This window comes from Adiantum capillus-veneris, chromosome 12, assembly GCF_014529385.1.
Source record: "Adiantum capillus-veneris isolate H3 chromosome 12, ASM1452938v2, whole genome shotgun sequence".
In the NCBI taxonomy this organism is placed as follows: domain Eukaryota; kingdom Viridiplantae; phylum Streptophyta; class Polypodiopsida; order Polypodiales; family Pteridaceae; genus Adiantum; species Adiantum capillus-veneris.
The window spans coordinates 115689451-115714609 of record NC_140942.1 but is presented as its reverse complement, the minus strand read 5'-3'; positions in this window follow the sequence as shown (position 1 = coordinate 115714609).

Sequence of the window (25159 nt, the reverse complement as noted above, 5' to 3'; positions counted from 1 at the left end):
AAGCTAGGATCCATTGAAACATGGAGAGAAGCAAGCTCCATTGTTTGTCTAAGCTAGGCTCCATTGGAACAAGGAGAAAACAAGCTCCACCACTTGCCTATTATTGCATAGAGATTCTGGTTTGAAGGTCCACCACTTGTCCAACCTTGCCTTCATGTATGGAGATAATCAAGAGTGCAATGCTTCTCTAAGCTAGGGACATAAAAGAGTTTCAAGGTCCACTACATATACGATCTATGATGGGTTGTAGCATGGGAGGTTTCATTTTAAGGTTGACCACTTCTCCAGCTCCGCTTGTCCAACCTCAGATCCATTGAAGAATGGAGAATAAAGGTGTACCAACTCTCCAAAATAGGCAGGACAATCTCTATAAAACCCATGAATTGTTAATATATGCTATGCTGTGGAGTTTTGTTTGAAGTTCCACTCCTTATCCAAGCTACAATCCATTGAAGCATGGAACTAAGTAAGATATATCTCTAGTCCAAGATAGGATCCATTGAAACATAGAGAGAATCAAGGTCCACCACTTGTCCAAGCTATGCATGGGTAATTGATATAAGGACCACTACGTTTTCACCTATACTATGCTCTATCATGGATGGTTTCATATCCCACCAATTTTCCAACCTATTTAGTAGGTTGTATTATGGGGGTTTGGTTTCAAGGTACTTCACTTGTCTAAGGTGGGTTCCATTGAACCATGGAGAGAAACTATGTCTACCACTTGTCCGAAATATGCTCCTTTAAAACATAAAAACAAGGTCCACCACTTGTCCAAGCTAAAGTTTCTCTCCATTGAAGCATGGAGAGAAACAAGGTCTACCACCTGTCCAAAATATGCTCCATTGAAACATAAAAGCAAGGTCCACCACTTGTCCAAGCTAATATAACAAATGGGTGTTGGTTACAAGGTGTACCACACTTGTCTAAACTAGTCTTCATGCAAGGTCTACCACATGTCCAAGCTATATGAGCTTGTTTTGAAGGTCTACCACACCTCTTGAAATTAGGATCCATGTAAGGTCCACCTTTTGTCAAGCTATGCATTTAATGAGTACTAAAACTAAGTAAATTGCAGTACTTAAATACCTTTCCAAGCTCATTAAGATTTTGGTCTCTAAGGCCGGCCACCACCACATGTCTAATCTATGCTCTAATTGATTACTTATGCTATTTCTCTCAAAGTCCAAACATAAGCTCCCTTCTAGCAAGGTTAGTTTAAATTTAGGCTCCAGCACCTGTCTAAGCTAGGTTCAATTTATGAAGCATCACCATTTAACCATGCTACGATCTAATGTATCATATCAAGGGGGTATTGATAAAAGGTCCAAAACTTATTGAGTTCAAGCTCTTAAGTAATTAAGTCTTTGTGAGTATTAAATGTTTTAGTTTTAGTCTACAGATCCACCATTCAAAAACTCAAGTAATTTACTATTTACATTCAAACCTTGAATGCTTGAGATAAAAAATACAAGCTCAATCAATACTATATAAAGCAAAATCTAACATTAAGAGTATCAAATCAGTAACAAGAAACACTAACATGCACAAGAAACTCAAAACATACGTGTCTCCATTTCCAAAAAGTCCTCCATTGACAGAGGATGGTGTTGTTGTTGTTCTTCTTCTCTTTGTGGAGAGCACTCCTCTGTAACAGGCACAATGTCGCCTGATTGCGAAGTGGATTGTTGAAGTCCAGCCCATTTTTCTATATCTTCATGAGACTTAACAAAGTCTAGCAGCATGGTCTCCATGCTTTTTGCCTCCTCCACACTATCAATTAAGCAGATGACTTCTTTTTTCTGTTGTATTCCTTCTTGTGCAACCAAGGAGCCATCACCAAAAACATCAACAAGCTTGCGGTCTTCAAAACAATATGTACGAATGTAGTGCTTGACCAAAGCTCTTTTTTTGGCCTCCAAATATTGCAAATCTGACATATCGTTATCTGCTACTTGAAGAAGAGAACAATCAATTGGCATGGGATGTTCCTCTGATCTTCTTCTCAGGTCTTCAAATGCATTGCCTTGTCCCAAGAAGGCAATAACTGTTAGGAATTGAATTGCTCCTTTGCAAGGAGCTGATGGAAAGTGATGCAATGCACCACAACAATGGTAGCTCAGATTATCTCCCATGGCGTGAAAGGCACATTGCAATTTTGTGAAGTTAGTGAAATCCACAAATGCAAGAAAGACAAATCCAGGATCTGTTGACCCTCCAGCAATAGCCAAGATCCCATCCAAAGCATTGTTAAATGTCTCCTCACTCCACTTCAAATTGCCTCCAACGTTTTTTGTCATATCTAAAACACATAAGCCAATAGGCACTTTATTATTGAAGTGGCGCATCAAGTAGAGATTGCCTTCCATTTGTAGGCTCACCACATAGATTGACCATGGCAAATCTCTAGGCTCAGTTTTCTCCTTTTGAAGGTGAATTGCCCATTGCATGTATTTTATTGCTCCATCTGGAAAAGCCATTTTCTTTGTTCCACGCGTCAAACTAGATCTGATCCATTCCTCGCATAGCATTAAAATTGTTTTATAAACAACATCATTGATGTTATACATTTTGACCACCTCCTCCCAGTCTTTACATGGTGAAGACTCATTCAAATTGTTGAAGCCTTCAAGAAGTGCATCTTGAATCAATTTGTCTTGCTTCAACTGCTTGATTCGATCATACATGTCAGTTGCATCACCATCCTTTGCACTCTTTGACAGTAAAATCTTCTCATCTCTAATCTCTTCTTGAATAGTCTTTACCTCTGATTCCTCAAGGCCACAAAGGTATCTAAATACAGTTGTTGGGGGTTTCTTATTCTCCTCTTCTAGATTTTCAATGATTTCTATCCAGCAATCATAAACTAAATCAGAGTAGGTGACCATGTGTGCCTGTTTAGCAATCCAACTTGCTGCTGCACTCATTCTTGCCAATCGAAGAAAAGCCTAAAAAGAAATAGAGAAATAATTAAACTATTGAGCAAGATTTGTTAATTAAACACTATCAAAAAGACAAAGAAAATAACTTACATCCCATCCGGCACGAGATGCATGTCCCTCTGCAATTCCACTTGCTGCCTTTGGTGGTCGTCCTGAGAAGATCCATTGACTCCGTAAATGTCTCAATATTTGGCTGTAAGGTTGCTTGACATACAATGCCTGAGCCTCCTCATTTGCAATGGCAGATATAGCAGTTGCAACAAATGGAGGAGCATTCACAACAATGCGAGCCTTTCTAAATTTATACACGCTAATCAGTCTTTCAAAGATCTCTTTGTTGTTTTGTTCATTGTGAAGCAAAACTTTTGCAGCATAGATTGAATGCTGCCCATCAAGAATCCAATAATGATAATCTTTAATTTTTTGCTCCTCTACCTCTTCTACTGCCAAAGGAGTCCCCTTCTTTGATTTTGCATTTCGAACAGGCATCAAATATGCACATGCTGCAGGCTTGGTCGTACTCCGTGAAAATCCAAATAACACACTTTCAGCGTGTTTTTTATCCATAATACGTGCATTATAGTGATCAGGAGCAAGCCAACAATTTTGAATAGGGATATCAAATTCCCTATATTGGAAAGGAAAATAATTTATGTACTTATTCATTCCACCTGTATCTTTTTCTTGTCCTTTCATGGCCTCAGCTTCTAAAACATCTGGATCCACAATTCTCATCTTTGACATTGAACCCTCTGTTGATGAGGATGCCAAAGATGCCTTGTCTACATCCAAAATGGAGCTAGTTCGCTTAGCTTCTACTTTCTGCACTTTTGCTTGCTTCTTTGTGGATGGTGGTCGTGAAGCTTTCACCTTTTTTCGTTGTAGTGTGGCAATGATGGAGCTTTGAAGTTGATCTGCTGTGATATTTGGATTTGATTCTGCAAACTTCCATCCTCGAGAAAACATTGTCTCTTCTTTGTTTCTAGACATGCGCTCCAATGCATATGCTCCTGGAGATAGTTGAAATTCTAGATTCATTGGAACTAGAATGTCAATGCATTCCACCTCTGGATGACTATCAACTACAGAGACAGATGCTTCCACAACTTGTCCAACATCTTCAAACAAGCTGTCATTCTCCTTTTTGGCAATAAATAGATGCACCTTATGAAATTGTGCACCCTCTATACCATGTATGTCCAAATACCATTTCCTAAGATCATTGCAAGTATAGTCAACTGAGACAGCAACCCTTGCAACCTGTTTTTTTGGAGCCATCTTTCCTGAAACAAAAAAAACCAAATGTTATTTTAACATATACTTTTTTGTAATGGATTAAGTTTGTGTGAATACAAGTTCCACCACTTGTTCAAGCTAGATCTAAGCAAGTATACATAGTGATCATTTAAGCTAGTAAACTAAGGGAAGGGAGAAGTAAGGTCCACCACTTGTCCAAGCTTAGCTCTAGACAACATGGAGAGATTGGAGGTCTACTAATTGTCTAATATAGGCTAACTATATTGAAACATAGAGAGAAGCAAAGGTCCACCACTTGTCCAATCTAGGGTCCATTGAAACATGGAGAGAAGGATGCTCCACCATTTGTCCAAAATAGGCTCCATTGAAACATGAAGAGAAGCAAGATGCACCATGTCTTTGAGATGCTAGGCTCCATTGAAATACCTTAAACCCATGATATTTTGTATATGTGGGGTTTAAATTCAAGGTCCACCACTTGTCCAACCTATTATCCCTAGTAGCATGAGTGGTTTGGTCTCAAGATTCACCACTTTTCCACTCTATGTCATTATATTAAGAAGATCTGGGTGTTAAGGTCCACCACTTGTCCAACCTATAAGGCTATATCTTAAATGGTATTATTTACCACCACTTGGAATGCACATGATGGGTTTTACATAGGGGTATGGTTCCAAGGTCCACCACTTGTCCAAGCTAACTCTATTGAAACATAGAGAGAATCAAAGGTCCACCACTTGTCCAAGCTAGGCTCCATTGAAACATGGAGAGAAGGATGCTCCACCATTTGTCCAAGCCAGGTTTGATTGAAACATGAAGAGAAGCAAGCTGCACCATGTCTCCAAAATGCTAGGCTCCATTGAAATATCTTAAACCCATGATATTTCGTACATGGGGGGTTTACATTCAAGGTCCACCACTTGTCCAACCTATTATCACTAGTAGCATGAGTGGTTTGATGTCAAGATTCACCACTTTTCTACTCTATGTCATTATATTAAGAAGATCTGGGTGTTAAGGTCCACCACTTGTCCAACCTATAAGGCTATATCTTAAAGGGTATTCTTTCTCACCACTTGGAATGACCATGATAGGTTTTACATGGGGGTTTGGTTCCAAGTTCCACCACTTGTCCAAGCTAACTCTATTGAAACATAGAGAGAAGCAAAGGTCCACCACTTGTCTAAGCTAGGGTCCATTGAAACATGGAGAGAAGGATGCTCCACCATTTGTCCAAGATAGGCTCCATTGAAACATGAAGAGAAGCAAGCTGCACCATGTCTCCAAGATGCTAAGATCCATTGAAATACCTTAAACCCATGATATTTTGTACATGGGGAGTTTACATTCAAGGTCCACCACTTGTCCAACCTATTATCTCTAGTAGCATGAGTGGTTTGGTCTCAAGATTCACCACTTTTCCACTCTATGTCATTACGTTAAGAAGATCTGGGTGTTAAGGTCGACCACTTGTCCAACCTATAAGGGTATATCTTAAAGGGTATTCTTTCTCACCACTTGAAATGTCCATGATATGTTTTACATGGGGGTTTGGCTCCAAGGTCCACCACTTGTCCAAGCTAACTCTATTGAAACATAGAGAGAAACAAAGGTCCACCACTTGTCCAAGCTAGGCTCCATTGAAACATGGAGAGAAGGATCCTCTACCATTTGTCGAAGCTAACTCTATTGAAACATGGGGGGTTTACATTCAAGGTCCACCACTTGTCCAACCTATTAACGCTAGTAGCATGAGTGGTTTGGTCTCAAGATTCACCACTTTTTCACTCTATGTCATTATATTAAGAATATTTGGGTGTTAAGGTCCACCACTTGTCCAACCTATAAGGCTATATCTTAAGGGTTATTCTTTCTCACCACTTGGAGTGACCAGCATAGGTTTTACATGGGGGTTTTGTTTCAAGGTCCACCACTTGTCCAAGCTAACTCTATTGAAACATAGAGAGAATCAAAGGTCCACCACTTGTCCAAGCTAGGGTCCATTGAAACATGGAGAGAAGGATGCTCCACCATTTGTCCAAGATACGCTCCATTGAAACATGAAGAGAAGCAAGCTACACCATGTCTCCAAGATGCTAGGCTCCATTGAAATACCTCAAACCCATGATATTTTGTACATGGGGGGTTTACATTCAAGGTCCACCACTTGTCCAACCTATTATCTCTAGTAGCATGAGTGGTTTGGTCTCAAGATTCACCATTTTTCCACTCTATGTCATTCTATTAAGAATATATGGGTGCTAAGGTCCACCACTTGTCCAACCTATAAGGCTATATCTTAAACTTTATTCTTTCTCACCACTTGGAGTTACCAAGATAGGTTTTACATGGGAGTTTGGTTCCAAGGCCCACCACTTGTCCAAGCTAACTCTATTGAAACATAGAGAGAAGCAAAGGTCCACCACTTGTCCAAGCTAGGCTCCATTGAAACATGGAGAGAAGGATGCTCCACCATTTGTCCAAGATAGGCTCCATTGAAACATGAAGGGAAGCAATCTGCACCATGTCTCCAAGATTCTAGGATCCATTGAAATACCTTAAACCCACGATATTGTTTACATGTGGGGTTTAACGTCAAGGTCAGTCACTTTTCCAAGCTATTATCCCTAGTAGCATGAGTGGTTTGGTCTCAAGATTTACCACTTTTCCACTCTATGTCGTTATATTATGAAGATCTAGGTTTAAGGTCGACCACTTGTCCAACCTATAAGGCTAGATCTTAAAGGGTATTATTTCTCACCACTTGGAATGACCATGATATGTTTTACATGGGGGTTTGGTTTCAAGGTCCACCACTTGTCCAAGCTAACTCTATGGAAACATAGAGAGAAGCAAAGGTCCACCACTTGTCCAAGCTAGGCTCCACTGAGACATTTAGAGAAGGATGATCCCCCATTGGTGGAAGATAGGCTTCATTGAAACATGAAAAGAAGCAAGTTGCACCATGTCTCCAAGATTCTAGGATCCATTGAAATACCTTAAACCCACGATATTGTTTACATGTGGGGTTTAACGTCAAGGTCAGTCACTTTTCCAAGCTATTATCCCTAGTAGCATGAGTGGTTTGGTCTCAAGATTCACCACTTTTCCACTCTATGTCATTATATAAAGAAGATCTAGGTGTTAAGGTCGACCACTTGTCCAACCTATAAGCGTATATCTTAAAGGGTATTCTTTCTCACCACTTGAAATGTCCATGATATGTTTTACATAGGGGTTTGGTTCCAAGGTCCACCACTTATCCAAGCTAACTTTATTCTTCTCATAGAGAGAAGCAAAAGGTCCACCACTTGTCCAAGCTAGGCTCCATTGAAACATGGAGAGAAGGATGCTCCACCATTTGTCGAAGCTAACTCTATTGAAACATGGAAGGTTTACATTCAAGGTCCACCAGTTGTCCAACCTATTAACGCTAGTAGCATGAGGGGTTTGGTCTCAAGATTCACCACTTTTTCACTCTGTGTTATTATATTAAGAATATTTGGGTATTAAGGTCCACCACTTGTCCAACCTATAAGACTATATCTTAATGGTTATTCTTTCTGACCACTTGGAGTGACCATGAAAGGTTTTACATGGGGGTTTGGTTCCAAGGTCCACCACTTGTCCAAGCTAACTCTATTCAAACATAGAGAGAAGCAAAGGTCCACCACTTGTCTAAGCTAGGGTCTATTGAAACATGGAGAGAAGGATGCTCCACCATTTGTCCAAGATAGACTCCATTGAAACATGAAGAGAAGCAAGCTGCACCATATCTCCAAGATTCTAGCCTCCATCGAAATACCTTAAACCCACGTTATTTTGTACATGGGGAGTTTACATTCAAGATCAACAATTTGTCCAACCTATTATCGCTAGTAGCATGAGTGGTTTGCTCTCAAGATTCACCACTTTTCCACTCTCTATCATTATATTAAGAATATTTGGGTGTTAAGGTCCACCACTTGTCCAACCTATAAAACTATATCTTAATGGTTATTCTTTCTCACCACTTTTCCACTCTCTATGTCATTATATTAAGAATATGCGCGTGTTAAGGTCCACCACTTGTCCAACCTATAAGGCTACATCTTAAAGGTTATTCTTTATTACCACTTGGAGTGACCATGATAGGTTTTACATGGGGGTTTGGTTCCAAGGTCCACCACTTGTCCAAGCTAACTCTATTGAAACATAGAGAGAAGCAAAGGTCCACCCTTGTCTAAGCTAGGGTCCATTGAAACATGGAGAGAAGGATGCTCCACCATTTGTCCAAGGTAGGCTCCATTGAAACATGAGGAGAAGCAAGGTGCACCATGTCTCCAAGATGCTAGGCTCCATCGAAAAACATTAAACCCACGATATGTCGTAGATGAGGGGTTTACATTCAAGGTCCACACTTGTCCAAGCTATTATTGCTAGTAGCCTGAGTGGTTTGGTCTCAAGATTCACCACTTTTATTAAGAATATGTGGGTGTTAAGGTCCACCACTTGTCCAACCTATAAGGCTACATCTTAAAGGTTATTCTTTCTTACCACTTGGAGTGACCATGATAGGTTTTACATGGGGGTTTGGTTCCAAGGTCCACCACTTGTCCAAGCTAACTCTATTGAAACATAGAGAGAAGCAAAGGTCCACCACTTGTCCAAGCTAGGGTCCATTGAAACATGGAGAGAAGGATGCTCCACCATTTGTCCAAGATAGGCTCCATTGAAACATGAGGAGAAGCAAGCTGCACCATGTCTCCAAGATGCTAGGCTCCATCGAAAACATTAAACCCACGATATGTCGTAGATGAGGGGTTTACATTCAAGGTCCACACTTGTCCAAGCTATTATTGCTAGTAGCCTGAGTGGTTTGGTCTCAAGATTCACCACTTTTCCACTCTATGTCATTATATTAAGAATATGGGTGTTAAGGTCCACCACTTGTCCAACCTATAAGGCTACATCTTAAAGGTTATTCTTTCTTACCACTTGGAGTGACCATGATAGGTTTTACATGGGGGTTTGGTTCCAAGGTCCACCACTTGTCCAAGCTAACTCTATTGAAACATAGAGAGAAACAAAGGTCCACCACTTGTCCAAGCTAGGGTCCATTGAAACATGGAGAGAAGGATGCTCCACCATTTGTCCAAGATAGGCTCCATTGAAACATGACGAGAAGCAAGCTGCACCATGTCTCCAAGATGCTAGGCTCCATCGAAATACATTAAACCCACGATATTTCGTAGATGAGGGGTTTACATTCAAGGTCCACCACTTGTCCAAGCTATTATTGCTAGTAGCCTGAGTGGTTTGGTCTCAAGATTCACCACTTTTATTAAGAATATGTGGGTGTTAAGGTCCACCACTTGTCCAACCTATAAGGCTACATCTTAAAGGTTATTCTTTCTTACTACTTGGAGTGACCATGATAGGTTTTACATGGGGGTTTGGTTCCAAGGTCCACCACTTGTCCAAGCTAACTCTATTGAAACATAGAGAGAAGCAAAGGTCCACCCCTTGTCTAAGCTAGGGTCCATTGAAACATGGAGAGAAGGATGCTCCACCATTTGTCCAAGGTAGGCTCCATTGAAACATGAGGAGAAGCAAGGTGCACCATGTCTCCAAGATGCTAGGCTCCATCGAAAAACATTAAACCCACGATATGTCGTAGATGAGGGGTTTACATTCAAGGTCCACCACTTGTCCAAGCTATTATTGCTAGTAGCCTGAGTGGTTTGGTCTCAAGATTCACCACTTTTCCACTCTATGTCATTATATTAAGAATATGCGCGTGTTAAGGTCCACCACTTGTCCAACCTATAAGGCTACATCTTAAAGGTTATTCTTTATTACCACTTGGAGTGACCATGATAGGTTTTACATGGGGGTTTGGTTCCAAGGTCCACCACTTGTCCAAGCTAACTCTATTGAAACATAGAGAGAAACAAAGGTCCACCACTTGTCCAAGCTAGGGTCCATTGAAACATGGAGAGAAGGATGCTCCACCATTTGTCCAAGATAGGCTCCATTGAAACATGACGAGAAGCAAGCTGCACCATGTCTCCAAGATGCTAGGCTCCATCGAAATACATTAAACCCACGATATTTCGTAGATGAGGGGTTTACATTCAAGGTCCACCACTTGTCCAAGCTATTATTGCTAGTAGCCTGAGTGGTTTGGTCTCAAGATTCACCACTTTTATTAAGAATATGTGGGTGTTAAGGTCCACCACTTGTCCAACCTATAAGGCTACATCTTAAAGGTTATTCTTTCTTACCACTTGGAGTGACCATGATAGGTTTTACATGGGGGTTTGGTTCCAAGGTCCACCACTTGTCCAAGCTAACTCTATTGAAACATAGAGAGAAGCAAAGGTCCACCCTTGTCTAAGCTAGGGTCCATTGAAACATGGAGAGAAGGATGCTCCACCATTTGTCCAAGGTAGGCTCCATTGAAACATGAGGAGAAGCAAGGTGCACCATGTCTCCAAGATGCTAGGCTCCATCGAAAAACATTAAACCCACGATATGTCGTAGATGAGGGGTTTACATTCAAGGTCCACCACTTGTCCAAGCTATTATTGCTAGTAGCCTGAGTGGTTTGGTCTCAAGATTCACCACTTTTCCACTCTATGTCATTAATTAAGAATATGCGCGTGTTAAGGTCCACCACTTGTCCAACCTATAAGGCTACATCTTAAAGGTTATTCTTTATTACCACTTGGAGTGACCATGATAGGTTTTACATGGGGGTTTGGTTCCAAGGTCCACCACTTGTCCAAGCTAACTCTATTGAAACATAGAGAGAAAGAAAGGTCCACCACTTGTCCAAGCTAGGGTCCATTGAAACATGGAGAGAAGGATGCTCCACCATTTGTCGAAGCTAACTCTATTGAAACATGGGGGGTTTACATTCAAGGTCCACCACTTGTCCAAGCTATTAGTGCTAGTAGCATGAGTGGTTTTGTCTCAAGATTCACCACTTTTTCACTCTATGTCATTATATTAAGAATATTAGGGTGTTAAGGTCCACCACTTGTCCAACCTATAAGGCTATATCTTAAAGGTTATTCTTTCTCACCACTTGGAGTGACCATGATAGGTTTTACATGGGGGTTGGGTTCCAAGGTCCACCACTTGTCCAAGCTAACTCTATGGAATCATAGAGAGAAGCAAAGGTCCACCACTTGTCCAAGCTAGGGTCCATTGAAACATGGAGAGAAGGATGCTCCACCATTTGTCCAAGATAGGCTCCATTGAAACATGAAGAGAAGCAAGATGCACGATGTCTCCAAGATGCTAGGCTCCATCGAAATACCTTAAACCCACGATATTTCGTAGATGGGGGGTTTACTTTCAAGGTCCACCACTTGTCCAAGCTATTATCGCTAGTAGCATGGTTTGGTCTCAAGATTCACCAGTTTTCCACTCTATGTCATTATATGAAGAATATCTGGGTGTTAAGGTCCACCACTTGTCCAACCTATAAGGCTATATTCTAAATGATATTTTTTTTGACCACTTGGAATGTGCATGATATGTTTTACATGGGGTTTTGTTCCAAGGTCCACCACTTGTCCAAGCTAGATCTATTACATATATATTATACATACAATATTCAACTAGATTCCCTACCTATCATGTCCAGTAGCATGGATGCTCTAGCTTGAAGGTCCACCACTTGTCCAACCTATACTCTCTTATGTAAGGGAGATCTCGCTATAAATTCAAAACCTTCCCGCCTAAATTTAAAATATCCCTCCCAAATCTTAAATATCCCGCCTAAATTTTAAACTATCCCGCCCAAATTTTAAAATTCAAACTTTTTTATAAAAATTTAAATTTTACTACTTAAATTTAAAATATTCCACGCAAATTGATTTTAAATTCAAGTTTACCACAAAAAGATATCATTATACCACCTAAATTCAAATATGCAAACCTCAAATCATTATATTGTACATAAATTCAAACAAATTCAAATTAACAAGCCTAAACTGATATTAGTTTGCATAGATATGAATTTATCACACCTAAATTATGTCACCATGTTAGAGAGAGTGGTTAGAGAATTTGAACAAGGTCCACCACTTGTCCAACCTAGATACCAAGAAGGATTGAGTGTACAAGGTATTGTTTGGAGGTCCTTATAGTCCATTGGTCTCAAGGTCCACCACTTGTGGTAAGGGTCACCAAAAAGTGTATATATTCATCCAAAGAAATACACGTATTTTTGGTCTACATGTCCTAGTTTAAACCATTTATGTCCATTAGGTGTATCACTAAACAACACTACTATTTTTGAGAAACAGAAGTTACAATCATATCTACAAATGGATTAGAGGAAAATCAGCTCAGCATACATCCAGAACTCGCTACAAGAATCGACTTTAACAGATCACGCAAGTAAGTCTTCCATTCAATTTTACTAGTATTACAATGTGTTAGTTATTTGTGATATTTATGTATGTATATATACTATGTGTGCATATCGTAATTAAGTGTAATTGTGTATCTGCATTATGTATGAGTATTACAATGAAATAACACAAATATACATACATACACATAGATAACACAGACGCACACATACATGAGCATGTATTTTCAAGAGAGAGATAGCAAATACAGAGATAGATAGATAGAGAGAGAGAGAGAGAGAGAGAGATAAATAACTGTTTTTTAGAGAGAGGAGAGAGAAAGATAACAGATTTCACTGTGTTTATGTATGTGGAAGAGAGGAAGACGATGTATGGGAATATGTGCACGTATTTTCAAGAGAGAGACAACAAGATAACAGATTTCATTGTGGTTATGTATGTGGAAGTGAGGAAGACGATGTGTGGGAATATGTGCATGTATTTTCAAGAGAGAGACAGCAAGATAACAGATTTCACTGTGGTTATGTATGTGGAAGAGAGGAAGACGATGTGTGGGAATATGTGTATGTGTGCGGGGATACTTTTAAACTATGTATCTCTGTCTTTTGACGAGAGAGTGTGTGTGCAAGAAGAGTTACAGAGAACCATCTTCTCTATATGGAGAAAGACAGAGAGTGAGAGAGAGAGAAATACCTGTTTTTTCTCTATTCGTGAGGTGTGCAATGTCTCCTGAGAAGACTGCCCGATCCTGCCCTTCTGGAAAGCGTTGTGTACGCTGCTGTTTCTTTATCTTGTGCGCGAACTTTCAATCCTGTGCACTCCACCTGTGTGTTGTGTACGATGCCGAGCTTGCTCCTCTACGCGCGCGTATACTCCAACTGTGTGCGATCCGTGTGCGCTTTCTGTGTTTTTGCTGCTCGCCTGCTTTCTCTGTGTGCGTTTCTCGTGCGCTCTCTGTGTGCCTAATCTTGATAGGGTTTATTAGAATGCCACGTATGCTACAAGTCCATGTTTTATCATAGGATTAAAAAAAACAAAAGCAATATAAAAAATTAACCAATTCACACGGCCAAAATTAAAGAAATCATGGTTGAAAATATGAAAAACATGCATAACTCTATACTAGGAATTCACTTAAAAAAAAAAAATCTTTGGGCGCTGCCCTAGCCCCTGCCGCCCCTTGACCCCGCCCGGGGCGCTGCCCCGGACCCCGCCCAGAACAATATCCCAAAATCAACCTCCCAAGCCCCGCCATCGAGAGCGCTATATTCCACATCCCCATCAAGAGCGCTACCCCCAAACCTCACGTGGAAGCGCTGCCTTGTCACCCCATTGTGGCATTGCCCTAAGACCCCGCATCTGGAGTGCTAAATGGGAACATTCTTCATTAGTGAAATTTTGAACATAAATTATATTAGCATATACTTAAATATAATACAAATATTAACATATTAGCTATACTACTAATTTACTATAGCAGTTCTAGATTATGTCCCATACTATATTTAAGGTGCCAAAGGTTTGGCCTTATGGTCCTAGATTTAGCCAAGTGGTCAACACATATAGGACCAAGTGCACACTGTGCCACAAAACTTGGCCACCACTTCACTTGCCAAAGTTTAGGCCACATGGTCAATCCTAACTTTCCAATGTTCTTATTATGTCACCTTTTGCCTCGTGGAAAACCTAGGCTTGTTTTCACATACTCAGGCACTTCAAGCCACAATAAATTGTCATTACTCTTCGACAACCCTTTTGTTCAAGTCTTTGAAAAAACATTGTTTAAGGCCACCCTAAACCATTTTCATTTAGGGGTGTCTAAAACTAGCTTTTTGGCAATTCGAGAAGAAAATGGTCAAAGTTTTATACTTAGTTTTAACCACTTGACCAATTCAAATATTGGAAAGCAAGGTCTTGTAATACTTTTCTTTGGACATCACACATTAAAACTAGGTCCCTCACTTGTCCAAGCTATGCTCTAATACAATAAAGGGCTTTTGGTTTCAAGATGCACCACTTTCCCAACCTTGATTCCATTAAAGAAGCTAGCTCTACTTAGACATTTAATAGCAAGGTCTTGCAGCAGTTCAGATTGAACATTTTCCATGGCAGCTAGGTCCACCACTTATCTAAGCTATGCTCTAATAGAGTAAGGGGGTTTTGGTTTCAAGATCCACCACTTGTCCAAACTTGATTTGGGAAGCAAGGTCCTATAATAGTTTGCTTTGGACATTCACCATTACAACTAAGTCCACCACTTCTCCAAGCTATGTTCTAATACACTAAGGAGGTTTTGGTTTCAAGGAGAACCACTTGTACGACTCTGTTTTTGGAAGTAAGGTCTTTACATAGTTCACCTTGGACCTTGGACATTGGATACTACAACTAAGCCCACCACTTGTCCAAGATATCCTCTATATATAGCCAAAGGGTTTGGGTTTCAAGATTCACCACTTTTCCAACCTTTCTTCCATTAAAGAAAGGAGGGGCTTTATAACTAGGTCCACCACTTGTCCAAGCTATGCTCTGATATGGAAAGGGGATTTTGGTTTCAAGGTCCACCACGTGTTCAACCTTGCAAGACTCAAGGGATACTTGGACATTGGAAAGCATAGTCCTATAGTAGTTGATAGGTGGCAGTGGGTATTACAACTAGGTCCAACCTATGCTCTCATATAGCAAAGAGGCTTTGCTTTCAAGGTCCACCACTTGTCCAACCTTGCTTCCATTAAAGAAATGAGGGGCTACGTAAACATTGGCAAGCAAGGTAGCAAGGTTCTAAGGTGTTTCACCTTGGATATTGGGCATTATAACTAGGTCCACCACTTGTCCAAGCTATGCTCTGATAAAGAAAGGGGATTTTCGTTTCAAGGTCCACCATGTGTTCAACCTTTCTAATATAGAAAGGGGATTTTTGTTTCAAGGTCCACCACGTGTTCAACCTTGAAAGACTCAAGGGATACTTGGACATTGGAAAGCATAGTCCTATAGTAGTTGATAGGTGGCAGTGGGTATTAAAACTAGGTCCAACCTATGCTCTTATATAGCAAAGAGGCTTTGGTTTCAAGGTCCACCACTTGTCCAACCTTACTTCCATTAAAGAAATGAGGGGCTACGTAAACATTGGCAAGCAAGGTAGCAAAGTCCTAAGGTATTTCACCTTGGATATTGGGCATTATAACTAGGTCCACCACTTGTCCAAGCTATGCTCTGATAAAGAAAGGGGATTTTCGTTTCAAGGTCCACCATGTGTTCAACCTTTCTAATATAGAAAGGGGATTTTTGTTTCAAGGTCCACCACGTGTTCAACCTTGAAAGACTCAAGGGATACTTGGACATTGGAAAGCATAGTCTTATAGTAGTTGATAGGTGGCAGTGGGTATTAAAACTAGGTCCAACCTATGCTCTTATATAGCAAAGAGGCTTTGGTTTCAAGGTCCACCACTTGTCCAACCTTACTTCCATTAAAGAAATGAGGGGCTACGTAAACATTGGCAAGCAAGGTAGCAAAGTCCTAAGGTATTTCACCTTGGATATTGGGCATTATAACTAGGTCCACCACTTGTCCAAGCTATGCTCTGATATAGAAAGGGGATTTTTGTTTCAAGGTCCACCACGTGTTCAACCTTGAAAGACTCAAGGGATACTTGGACATTGGAAAGCATAGTCCTATAGTAGTTGATAGGTGGCAGTGGGTATTACAACTAGGTCCACCACTTGTCCAACCTATGCTCTCATATAGCAAAGAGGCTTTGGTTTCAAGGTCCACCACTTGTCCAACCTTGCTTCCATTAATATAGCAAGGAGGATTTGGTCTCAAGGTTCACCACTTGTCCAACCTATGCAAACCTTTTTCATGTTGTAGCATGATTTTTGGTTTGAAGAGTATTTTTCTATAACTATGGATTTAACAATGTAATCTTTTTACTTACAGGATGGACTTCGAATCTGGGGAGAAAGTACATATGATACTTGACAATGAAATCGTTGGTATTGGTTGTGTGTGTAGAACAGATCCAGATTCCACTTGTGGTGGTACAAAGATAGGGCTGGGAAATGTCTCCATACTAGTGGAGGAATGCTTGAAGGATGTGGTCCTACCTTTTCCTACAATGGATACTTCATCTCTCCAAGGCTCATTATGGAGTGTTGTTCGATGGTCAAAGCTTCTTTTGCAATCTTTTGTATTAAATGGGAACTTAATTGATCCACACGAAAGCTACAATGGTGATGAAGAACATGATCATTCTGATCCTCTAGTTACAGATGCAATACCTATGACAAGCCCAGAATTTGAAGCAATGATTCGAGAGTCTTGGAGAAATCAGAGGGTCCTTTTAAAAGATGACACAATGATGCAAACCATGAATGAAGGGACCATCTTATATGTATTTCCACATGATTATGTCAACTTTCAGGAACTTGGTCCTGATTGTGTGGGTGTGGGTATTGAAAGAGAAAATGCAAGCATTGATGATGTGGTTGAAGTGGGTAGCATCACTTTGCTAAAGTGGCCCATCAAGCAGACAACAATGTTGAATGGGAGCCCATTACAACGCTTTGTTCCTGTTGATGGCATGCATGCTACATATGAGGATGTATCCAACGATGGCAATGTTGGAAAAAAACTTGATGGGAGTAATGTTGTCCAGTTGTCAAGGAAGAGACGATACACTTTCATGAACAGGACTCAAAAATCAAAAGCAGCACCAGCTTCGACTTTTTACCTTTCAAACAAATCAATTCAAAGGGTATCATGCATTGATTGTTGTGCACAAAAATGCTGCCAATTTGCAGATCGTGATATGGTGACAAGGTTACGACAACAATTTTGGGGAGAGTCTCAAAAATCACGCACTAATTATGTTTATGATGTTCTTTCTATATGTTATCAGAAAGATGAGAAGTCACGATACCAATTCAGGCTAAATGGCTCTATTGTTTGTTGTAGAGCATGGTATGAGCTACATGGAATACCAAAGACATCATTTTATCGATACAAGGAGAACTTTGAAAATGGTGTGCGCCAATATGTACATGGGAACACATGTACATTGAGAAGGGGACTTCAACATACTAGTTTAGCAAGAGCACTACTAAATGAGTTTGTGGAAAACAACTCTGAGAAGATGCCACATAGAAGTAGAACACTGCTAGATGGCTCAAGAGAGACTCAATTGGTGATTCCATCAACATACAAACAAGTGGATATTTTATGTGAAATCAACACGACACTTGACCAAATGGGCTATGAGAAGAAGCTATCCCAATCTTCTTTTGGTAGAATTTGGAACAAAGAGTACCCACATGTCACTTTAACAAAGACGAGTGAGTTCTCTAAGTGCAATATTTGTAGCTCAATCAAGGCAAGGTTAGAAGCTAAACCTTCTCTTGAAGAGAGAGCTCTTCTCTTGAGGGAGAGAGAAGTTCACATGGCACAACAAAAGAGTTGCAGAAGCCTATATTATGCATGGCGCACGTATTCAGAAACTCAACCACAAAAATATGTATGCATAATCCATGATAAGATGGATCAAAAGAAGACTGCCATTCCTAGATTACGCATTGTTCCCAAGGGTGTGGATTCAGGATATAATCTGCAGGTGGCATTGATTGGCATGATCACTCATGGACATGGAGAAGGTCATTACGGACACTTTGTCTTGAATGGTTTGTGGCCAGCTGATCCAAATCTTACAATTGGCTCAATTGCTAATTGTTTACATAACCTCGAGAGGATAGATAAGCATCCTCTTGGTGATCTAGTAACAAATGGACTTCCAAGGAGCAATATTTCACTACTACATGCTTTGAACTCAAGGGATGCTTTGGACTACCATAACTTGAGTGATGGAAAAGAGCCCATTGTGCAGTCGTCAGAAATTGCAGAAGAGGAATTGGGGTCAACATTTCGCAGATTGCCAGAGAACTTGTTGCTACAATTGGATAATTGTGCAGGGGAAAACAAAAATCGATACTTATTTGCCTATTTGTCAATGCTTGTTGCAAGGGGTGTTTTCAAAACCATCCAGCTGGGATTTTTAATGGTTGGGCATACACATGAGGACATAGACGCCATGTTTAGTAGGTTTTCAGAGAAGTTGAGAGTTACACAAACCTATACTTTGCCACATTTGATGGATACATTACGAAACAGCTCATCTTCATCTCCAGCTCCATTTTTTCTCACAAAGATCCCCGATTTCAAGCAATATTGTGATGGCTATCTTTGTGATGGACAAGACATACTTGTTGGACATTCCAAACCGCTTCAGTTCAGGTTCTTTATGCAGGATGAGACACCAATGATGCAATATAAGGCACATGTAGGTGTATCAAGTTGGAGTGGAAGTATTCGCCTTTGGAAAACAGACACAGAAGGCAAGCCAATGTTACCACATGGAGATCCACCTCTAGTACAAATGGCGGAGTATGTCAAGGCCCACGAAGAAGTCATTTTGGGGCTAAAGAACTATATAAAATTTTGGAAAAATTTAGGGAATGGTTCAAGTATTCCGCGATATTATAGACCCGTGATAGATTATTGGAGTAAGGTAATTGAAGAGATTGGAAAAGCAATCATATCAGAGGGAGTCTTGTATGAAATGTTTTGGCCAAAAACTCAAGAATATTCTCATCTACAAAGCACTACAATGAATTTGCAACAAGGAGCAGAAAGATTCCTAGGCCTTGAAGAGTTGAACGATCATTTTTGTGGGCCTCAACGAGATAGGCCAAGGGAAGAGTTTGACCCTATGTCTGATGTGCACCAAGGTGACTTTCTTATGCTTGTTCCGAGTGACACAGAAATCTATCCAGTGTGGCTTGCAATGGCTTTATCTGACATTGATAATGAGCCTACATCACCAAACTACAGAAAACTCTTGATTCAATATTGGGCACCTTGCGCGAGAAAAAGTGGGATGACAGATACTCAAGCTTACAGTAATTGTTGGAAGGGTTATTGGGCTGTCAACTATAAGGACCCACAAGTGTGGGAAACTATAGATGCAATTGTTTGGTCCTGGAGACCCAACAAAGAAGGACCATTTTCTAGAATAAAGATTCCAGAAAGACATGCTCTAAAAGCCAAAGAAGGCCTCACTCGTGCACATCAGCCATACTTGGATCAAAGTTCAGATATGGTATCAAATGTGGAGTAGAATTATGTGGAGCTTCTATTGTGACTATACTAGTCAATTTGTAAACAAAATCTTTTTTGTATCTTCCTTTGTTTTATGTAATTTATAGTTATTATTCAAATCCATGTGTTGTACATCCTCTTGACTTTTGGTGTTTATCAACACCACAATCCTATGAGATTTTCACTTTATTTACTAGCCACACACCTCAATTTTTCCCACTTTAAGTGGAAAATTCCCAAATTACATGAATTCGGTCGATTTGGAGATTCCCATAATGTGAGATTTTTACCAAAATACCTAATATGGTCTTTAGTGTGTACAGGAGCGTGTTGCTATTGATAGGATTTGGACTTTCATGGAACCTTTCTCTCGTTCACACTTCAAATCAAGCGCGACCATCAACACAAACAGGTGTTTTATGTCCATTAGCATTGCCCTTATCTTTTTGCATCCATGTTTTTCTGCTTTGATTGTGATTGGTAGCATAATATTCAAACGCATTTGCTTAGTAATCAAACATTTAATAATTCAATGTAATGTTTTTCCTAATCACTTGTCTAGGTTTAAAATCAAGCAGTCCCACTAAGCTAGTTTTGAGTGACCAAGTAGGTATTAGAAATCGTCTCTTAATACAGGGAATGCTTCCTAATAGCATGGTTATTAGGTTCTAAATCTGATTTAGTGCACATTGTGTGAAATGGACTAGGCTTTTTCTAGTGGGCTTAAACCCTATTGACCTTTAGCTTAAGTATTATAAAAGAGTTTACTAATGTATGAGCCTGGGGAGGGTAACAGTGTTATAGGACCCCCAAAGTTACAAATTAAAATGTTGAAAATGAACAAACAAAAAACCAAAGTGCCACAATGTAAAATTTTAAGCTGAAGAGAAATCCCTGCTTAAAAATTGGGACTTCACTCACATGTATCGCCTATGGTAACTAGAGCCCTAGAGGCTCCCAGTGTGGGCGCTTTTCCTCCTTGAAAAGCTTTGCGAAAAACCCAAGGCCATACAAAATTAAGCACACACATCAAAATTGAATCAATGTGAAAAGACTTTGGGGGTCAAAGAAAGGTATTCAGTCAGGCGATGATTTCAGAAATTCCTTTTATCATAGCTTAACTACAAGGTCCTGCTAGGTATAGCCTCTATGCAGCCCTCAAACATCAATACTTGGCTCTCGCGATTAAACAACTTAATTGACCCAGAAAAAAATGAGAAGTTATCCATGGTTAGTAATAGTCCGAGCTCTAGTGCCTTTTGGACCGTAAATAGCGACCCCGGACTTGTTTAATTTTTTACCTTAGCATCTGTTTTAATGCATTGATTATATTGCAATGTAATGTTTATGTGCTGACAAATTGTCCTAAAATTCTGCTACCAATCAATTTGTTTGTCTACAATGCAATATGGTTCAATTTAATTGTATATGAGAATGCACTTACTTAACTGTGGCAATGTTGTTTGATTTTGCTAGTGATTGAAGAAGGTTAAAAACGCACTTCCATGTCGACCTGCTCCTCAACTCCCATCTCAACGAAGGAGCTTCAATGGATAGCTTCCGAGGGGACGGAATCTAACATCAGGAAAGGGGGCATGTTAACCCTCCGGCACACGCCACCCCTATGATCTTAAACGTTGTATATTTAGAGTCAGGTAGCGGCTTGTCGACACAATAGGAAACAGGATACGTGATCGCCGATGACAGGCGCACTCTAACGGGAATATTTTCAAGGAGTAGTTGGTTAAGTATGGGCGCCCAAGTGTGAAAGGGTGAGTCATATTAAATCCATAAACCTAATTTTTACTGCATTCTCTCATTGTGCAATAGAAGCTGCTCTTGCTCCATCTCCACCTTCTCCTTCACCATCTCCTTGTGTGTGTGTGTGTGTGTGTGTGTGTACGTGAGGGAGAGAGAGAGAGTGTGAGAGTGTGTGTGTGTGATCGAGCGTTGCGGCGAGGCAGTTGAGCGCGGCGTAGCGGTGTCTCCCTCTTCTTTGCGGCGTGGGAATCCTTCATTCGCAACTACGCAGGAAGGTGAGTGACACACCGTTCTTCCTTGTGAGCTTGTCTATTGTATGACTGTGTGCTAGGAGCCTTTCTGGCTCGCACACGGCGCGTAGCAAGTCCCTAGCCGTGACACCACTCTTCTTGTTGCCCGCCCCAGACCGCCTCAAATTGGTGCCCCCACATAGGACGGCTTGTGTATTTTTGTGAAGGCTCAACCTTTAGCATAATCAAGTAGCTTGCATGAATCACGAGAATTTTTATGATCCCTTCATTCCCATTGCAAGGCAAAAGGTACACATAATTGTTAGTACTAAGTTGCAATTTCAAAGTGTAATTCGTAGAATTTTAGGTCCTCTTAGGTTGGCAGAGATAAACGCATCAGTAAATCCTTTTATTTTGCCTCTCATTAGGTACGACCTTAGTTTGGACGTCTATATTTTTGTTTTGTTTTAAGAATTAGGTCAAGCATAGACCATGGATAATGGCCCAAGAATAGAGGTTTTCCCCTTTCATTTCACTCCACACATTAGAATAAACATTGCAATTAGTAGAAAATTCCATTTTCAACAACGTATGGTGTTCATGTTTGGTTCCCAATGTCATAATAATCAATATCTAATTCTCCTAAATGATTTTCTCATATTAAACTGATCATTTAATGTGGGGAAGTGCCAGGGGAGAAAAAGCTAGAATATTGGTTAAGCTAGCAGACTGGCCACAGTAGGGATCCAAAGGGGGGGCCATCTGCAAAAGAGCCATGTGCAACAATGGGCTAAAATGACCCTAAGCTTCAGCCCATTAAGACTTCCAAAATGCTAAGGTTCCAAAATTTAAAGGTTGTGTCCAAAGGTCAACCCTAGGGAAAATTGGATGCTTTGTGTGTGCCCTAAAAGTCTTTGCACATCCCTACATGGGAGGGGGCGAGCCCCAAAGGTAGGGGATGAGAGAGAAAGCCACACACACACACAGGCTCCCTTTACACAAAGGGAATGAGGGACACATGTCAGCTCCCTAGCCCAGATGCCCACAAGGTGTGCCCAATTCCTATTGGAAGACCCTTGAAGTGGACCAATGAGAATTAAGCTAGAGTAAATGTAGTTTAATTAATTTAAAAACATTTAATAAAAGAAACCAATGAGAATTAAGTCTCCTAGAAGACTATTCAGCAGTCTCCCAAAGGGTCCAATGAGCATTCAGAAGCCCCATGGCTTGCCTGATTCCTATTGGCCAGGAGGCAAAGGGGTCCAATGAGAGTTTAGTTTAATTATTTAATTACCTAAAGCTCTCACAAAACGGGAAAGGGGGACACATGTCAGAAGGCTATCACTTATGCTGCTTAATACCCATTGGCTTGACTTGGGGAGGTCCAATGAGGCAAAAGCCAGACCAAATTAGCAACAAGGGCTCGCCCAAGAGAGAGAGGGGGCTGATTTTTGCTTGGCATTGACACACACACACTCAGACTTGACCATGTGTGAAGGAAGAATACTCTATCTCCTCCCAAGCTTTAATGGAGAGCTCATCACCTACTCCAAGCTTGTGAGATAGAAGCCTATATCAACACTCTCTTGGCATGTGGATGCAAATCCAACCAAGAGCCAAGCTTCAATGCATGCTCATCTCCTCTACCAAGCTAATTACTAAGCTAAGCTATGCTAATATGAGTGATTATGTGAGGAGATGTACATCTTTCTCGTAAGATACTCCTTCTTCCTCTCAATCTACTCTCATACCCTGCTAGCTCTCACCATCTTCGAAGGTGTGTGAGGTCTTGGGTCTGAGAACGGGGATAATTCAAGTTGTGTTTGATTAAGTGTTTTTCTTGGTGTATGAAGCTTCCATCTTCATTGCACTAGTTAGTCTTGAAGGAACACAAAGAATTGTATTGTACGATGTCTCTCTTGATGGGAGAAACCATAATACAAAGCCTTTTGGAGGGAGGACCGGCTCCATGCAAATCCGGTCCTCAACTATTGTCAATAGCTTAATTTCTCTCTCTTTTGAAAGTATTGTTGATGCTATCTAACTAGGTGTTATGCTTTTTGTTGCTCTCTCCACCCAAGCACTCTTGTAATTCTCATTAGGAATCTATTCTAATGAAATGCCCACTATGTTCATGCTAATTTCCGCTACACATAAGTTATTAGGCCATTAAATGTTACACCCAAAGAGTAGGAGAAATTCTCGCATCACCAAACCCTGTCATCCTGCCTCTTATTGATTATCATAGGTCATTTGATGTGAATATTTTTATTTTGTTGTAGAATAGATTGCAATTTAGAAAACATTATTGTGTAAGTTTTTTAAGAAAGAAAAACAAAAACGTGTTATCACTTTGAAACTGATTCAATGGAGGCCCAACGCCAAATGTCCGGATATCCTCTTTTCTTTGGAGAGCCTGGAGAGGATGCAGAATTATTTTTAGCAAATTTCAAGATGTCTTGTCGTATCAAGAGGATAGTAACTGATCAAGAACGTGTAGAGATGTTTGAGGTGGTCCTTAGGAAAGATGATAGCACTTGGTTTGACTCTTTGCCTGAGGAAGCTAAAGGGAGTTACACGGATGTTGTGAATCATTTCAAGAGATACTTCTTTGATCCCCAAAACACTCAAAAGCTATGGCAAGACATTGTTTCTCGTAAGCAAAAAGACTTGGATGACTACTACTTGTACAAGCAAGGGTTTCTACGTCTTTGGGCTGTATGGGTGAGAAATGTTGCTAACCCTGGTGATGGTGCAGAGTTCCTAAAGAAGGAGACCTTCATAGCCGGACTCTTTCCTGACCTTAAGATAAAAGTTGAGGCCGGTGCACCTGCTACCTTTGAAGCAGCTGAAACTAGGGCTGCTGAGAAATATAGGAAACTCAAGTGCTTAAAGGGGGAGGTTCCAATAGAAGGTCTTAGACCCAAAGGTAGGTCACAAGCATCAACATATAGGGAGCTTCTAGAGGTAACGGCGGAAGTGATTAAGAAGTTAAATGAATCTTTAAGAAGCTTGTCAATTCACCTTGCACAAGCTGTAGATCCAAAGGGACAAGCAAAGAAGTCTGAAGAGCAAGATCCACGACCTAGGAGAGTCTTGCAATGTTGGAATTGCGGAGAGTCTGGACATGGGATGTATAATTGTCCTTGGCCCCGTGGCGAGCCAGGGAGACCTAACTTGAATTACCCAGTGATGAATGCAGGTGAAGGAACTGGTCAACAACCAAGGCTTCTACAAAGGCCAAATGGAGCAAGAACACCTCCACAAGGAGTGGAAGGAGTTCCACCTTTGCCAGACCCAAATGTGCATGTGGTAGAGGTGACAAACTCAAATGAGGTTGACATGGAAGCAGATGGCATTAAGCGTGGCCGAGGAAAAGGTAAGGAGAAAGAAGGGGTTACATCACAAAGTAACCATGGACGAGAAAAGAAGGCAAAGGAGACCAAGGAAGCT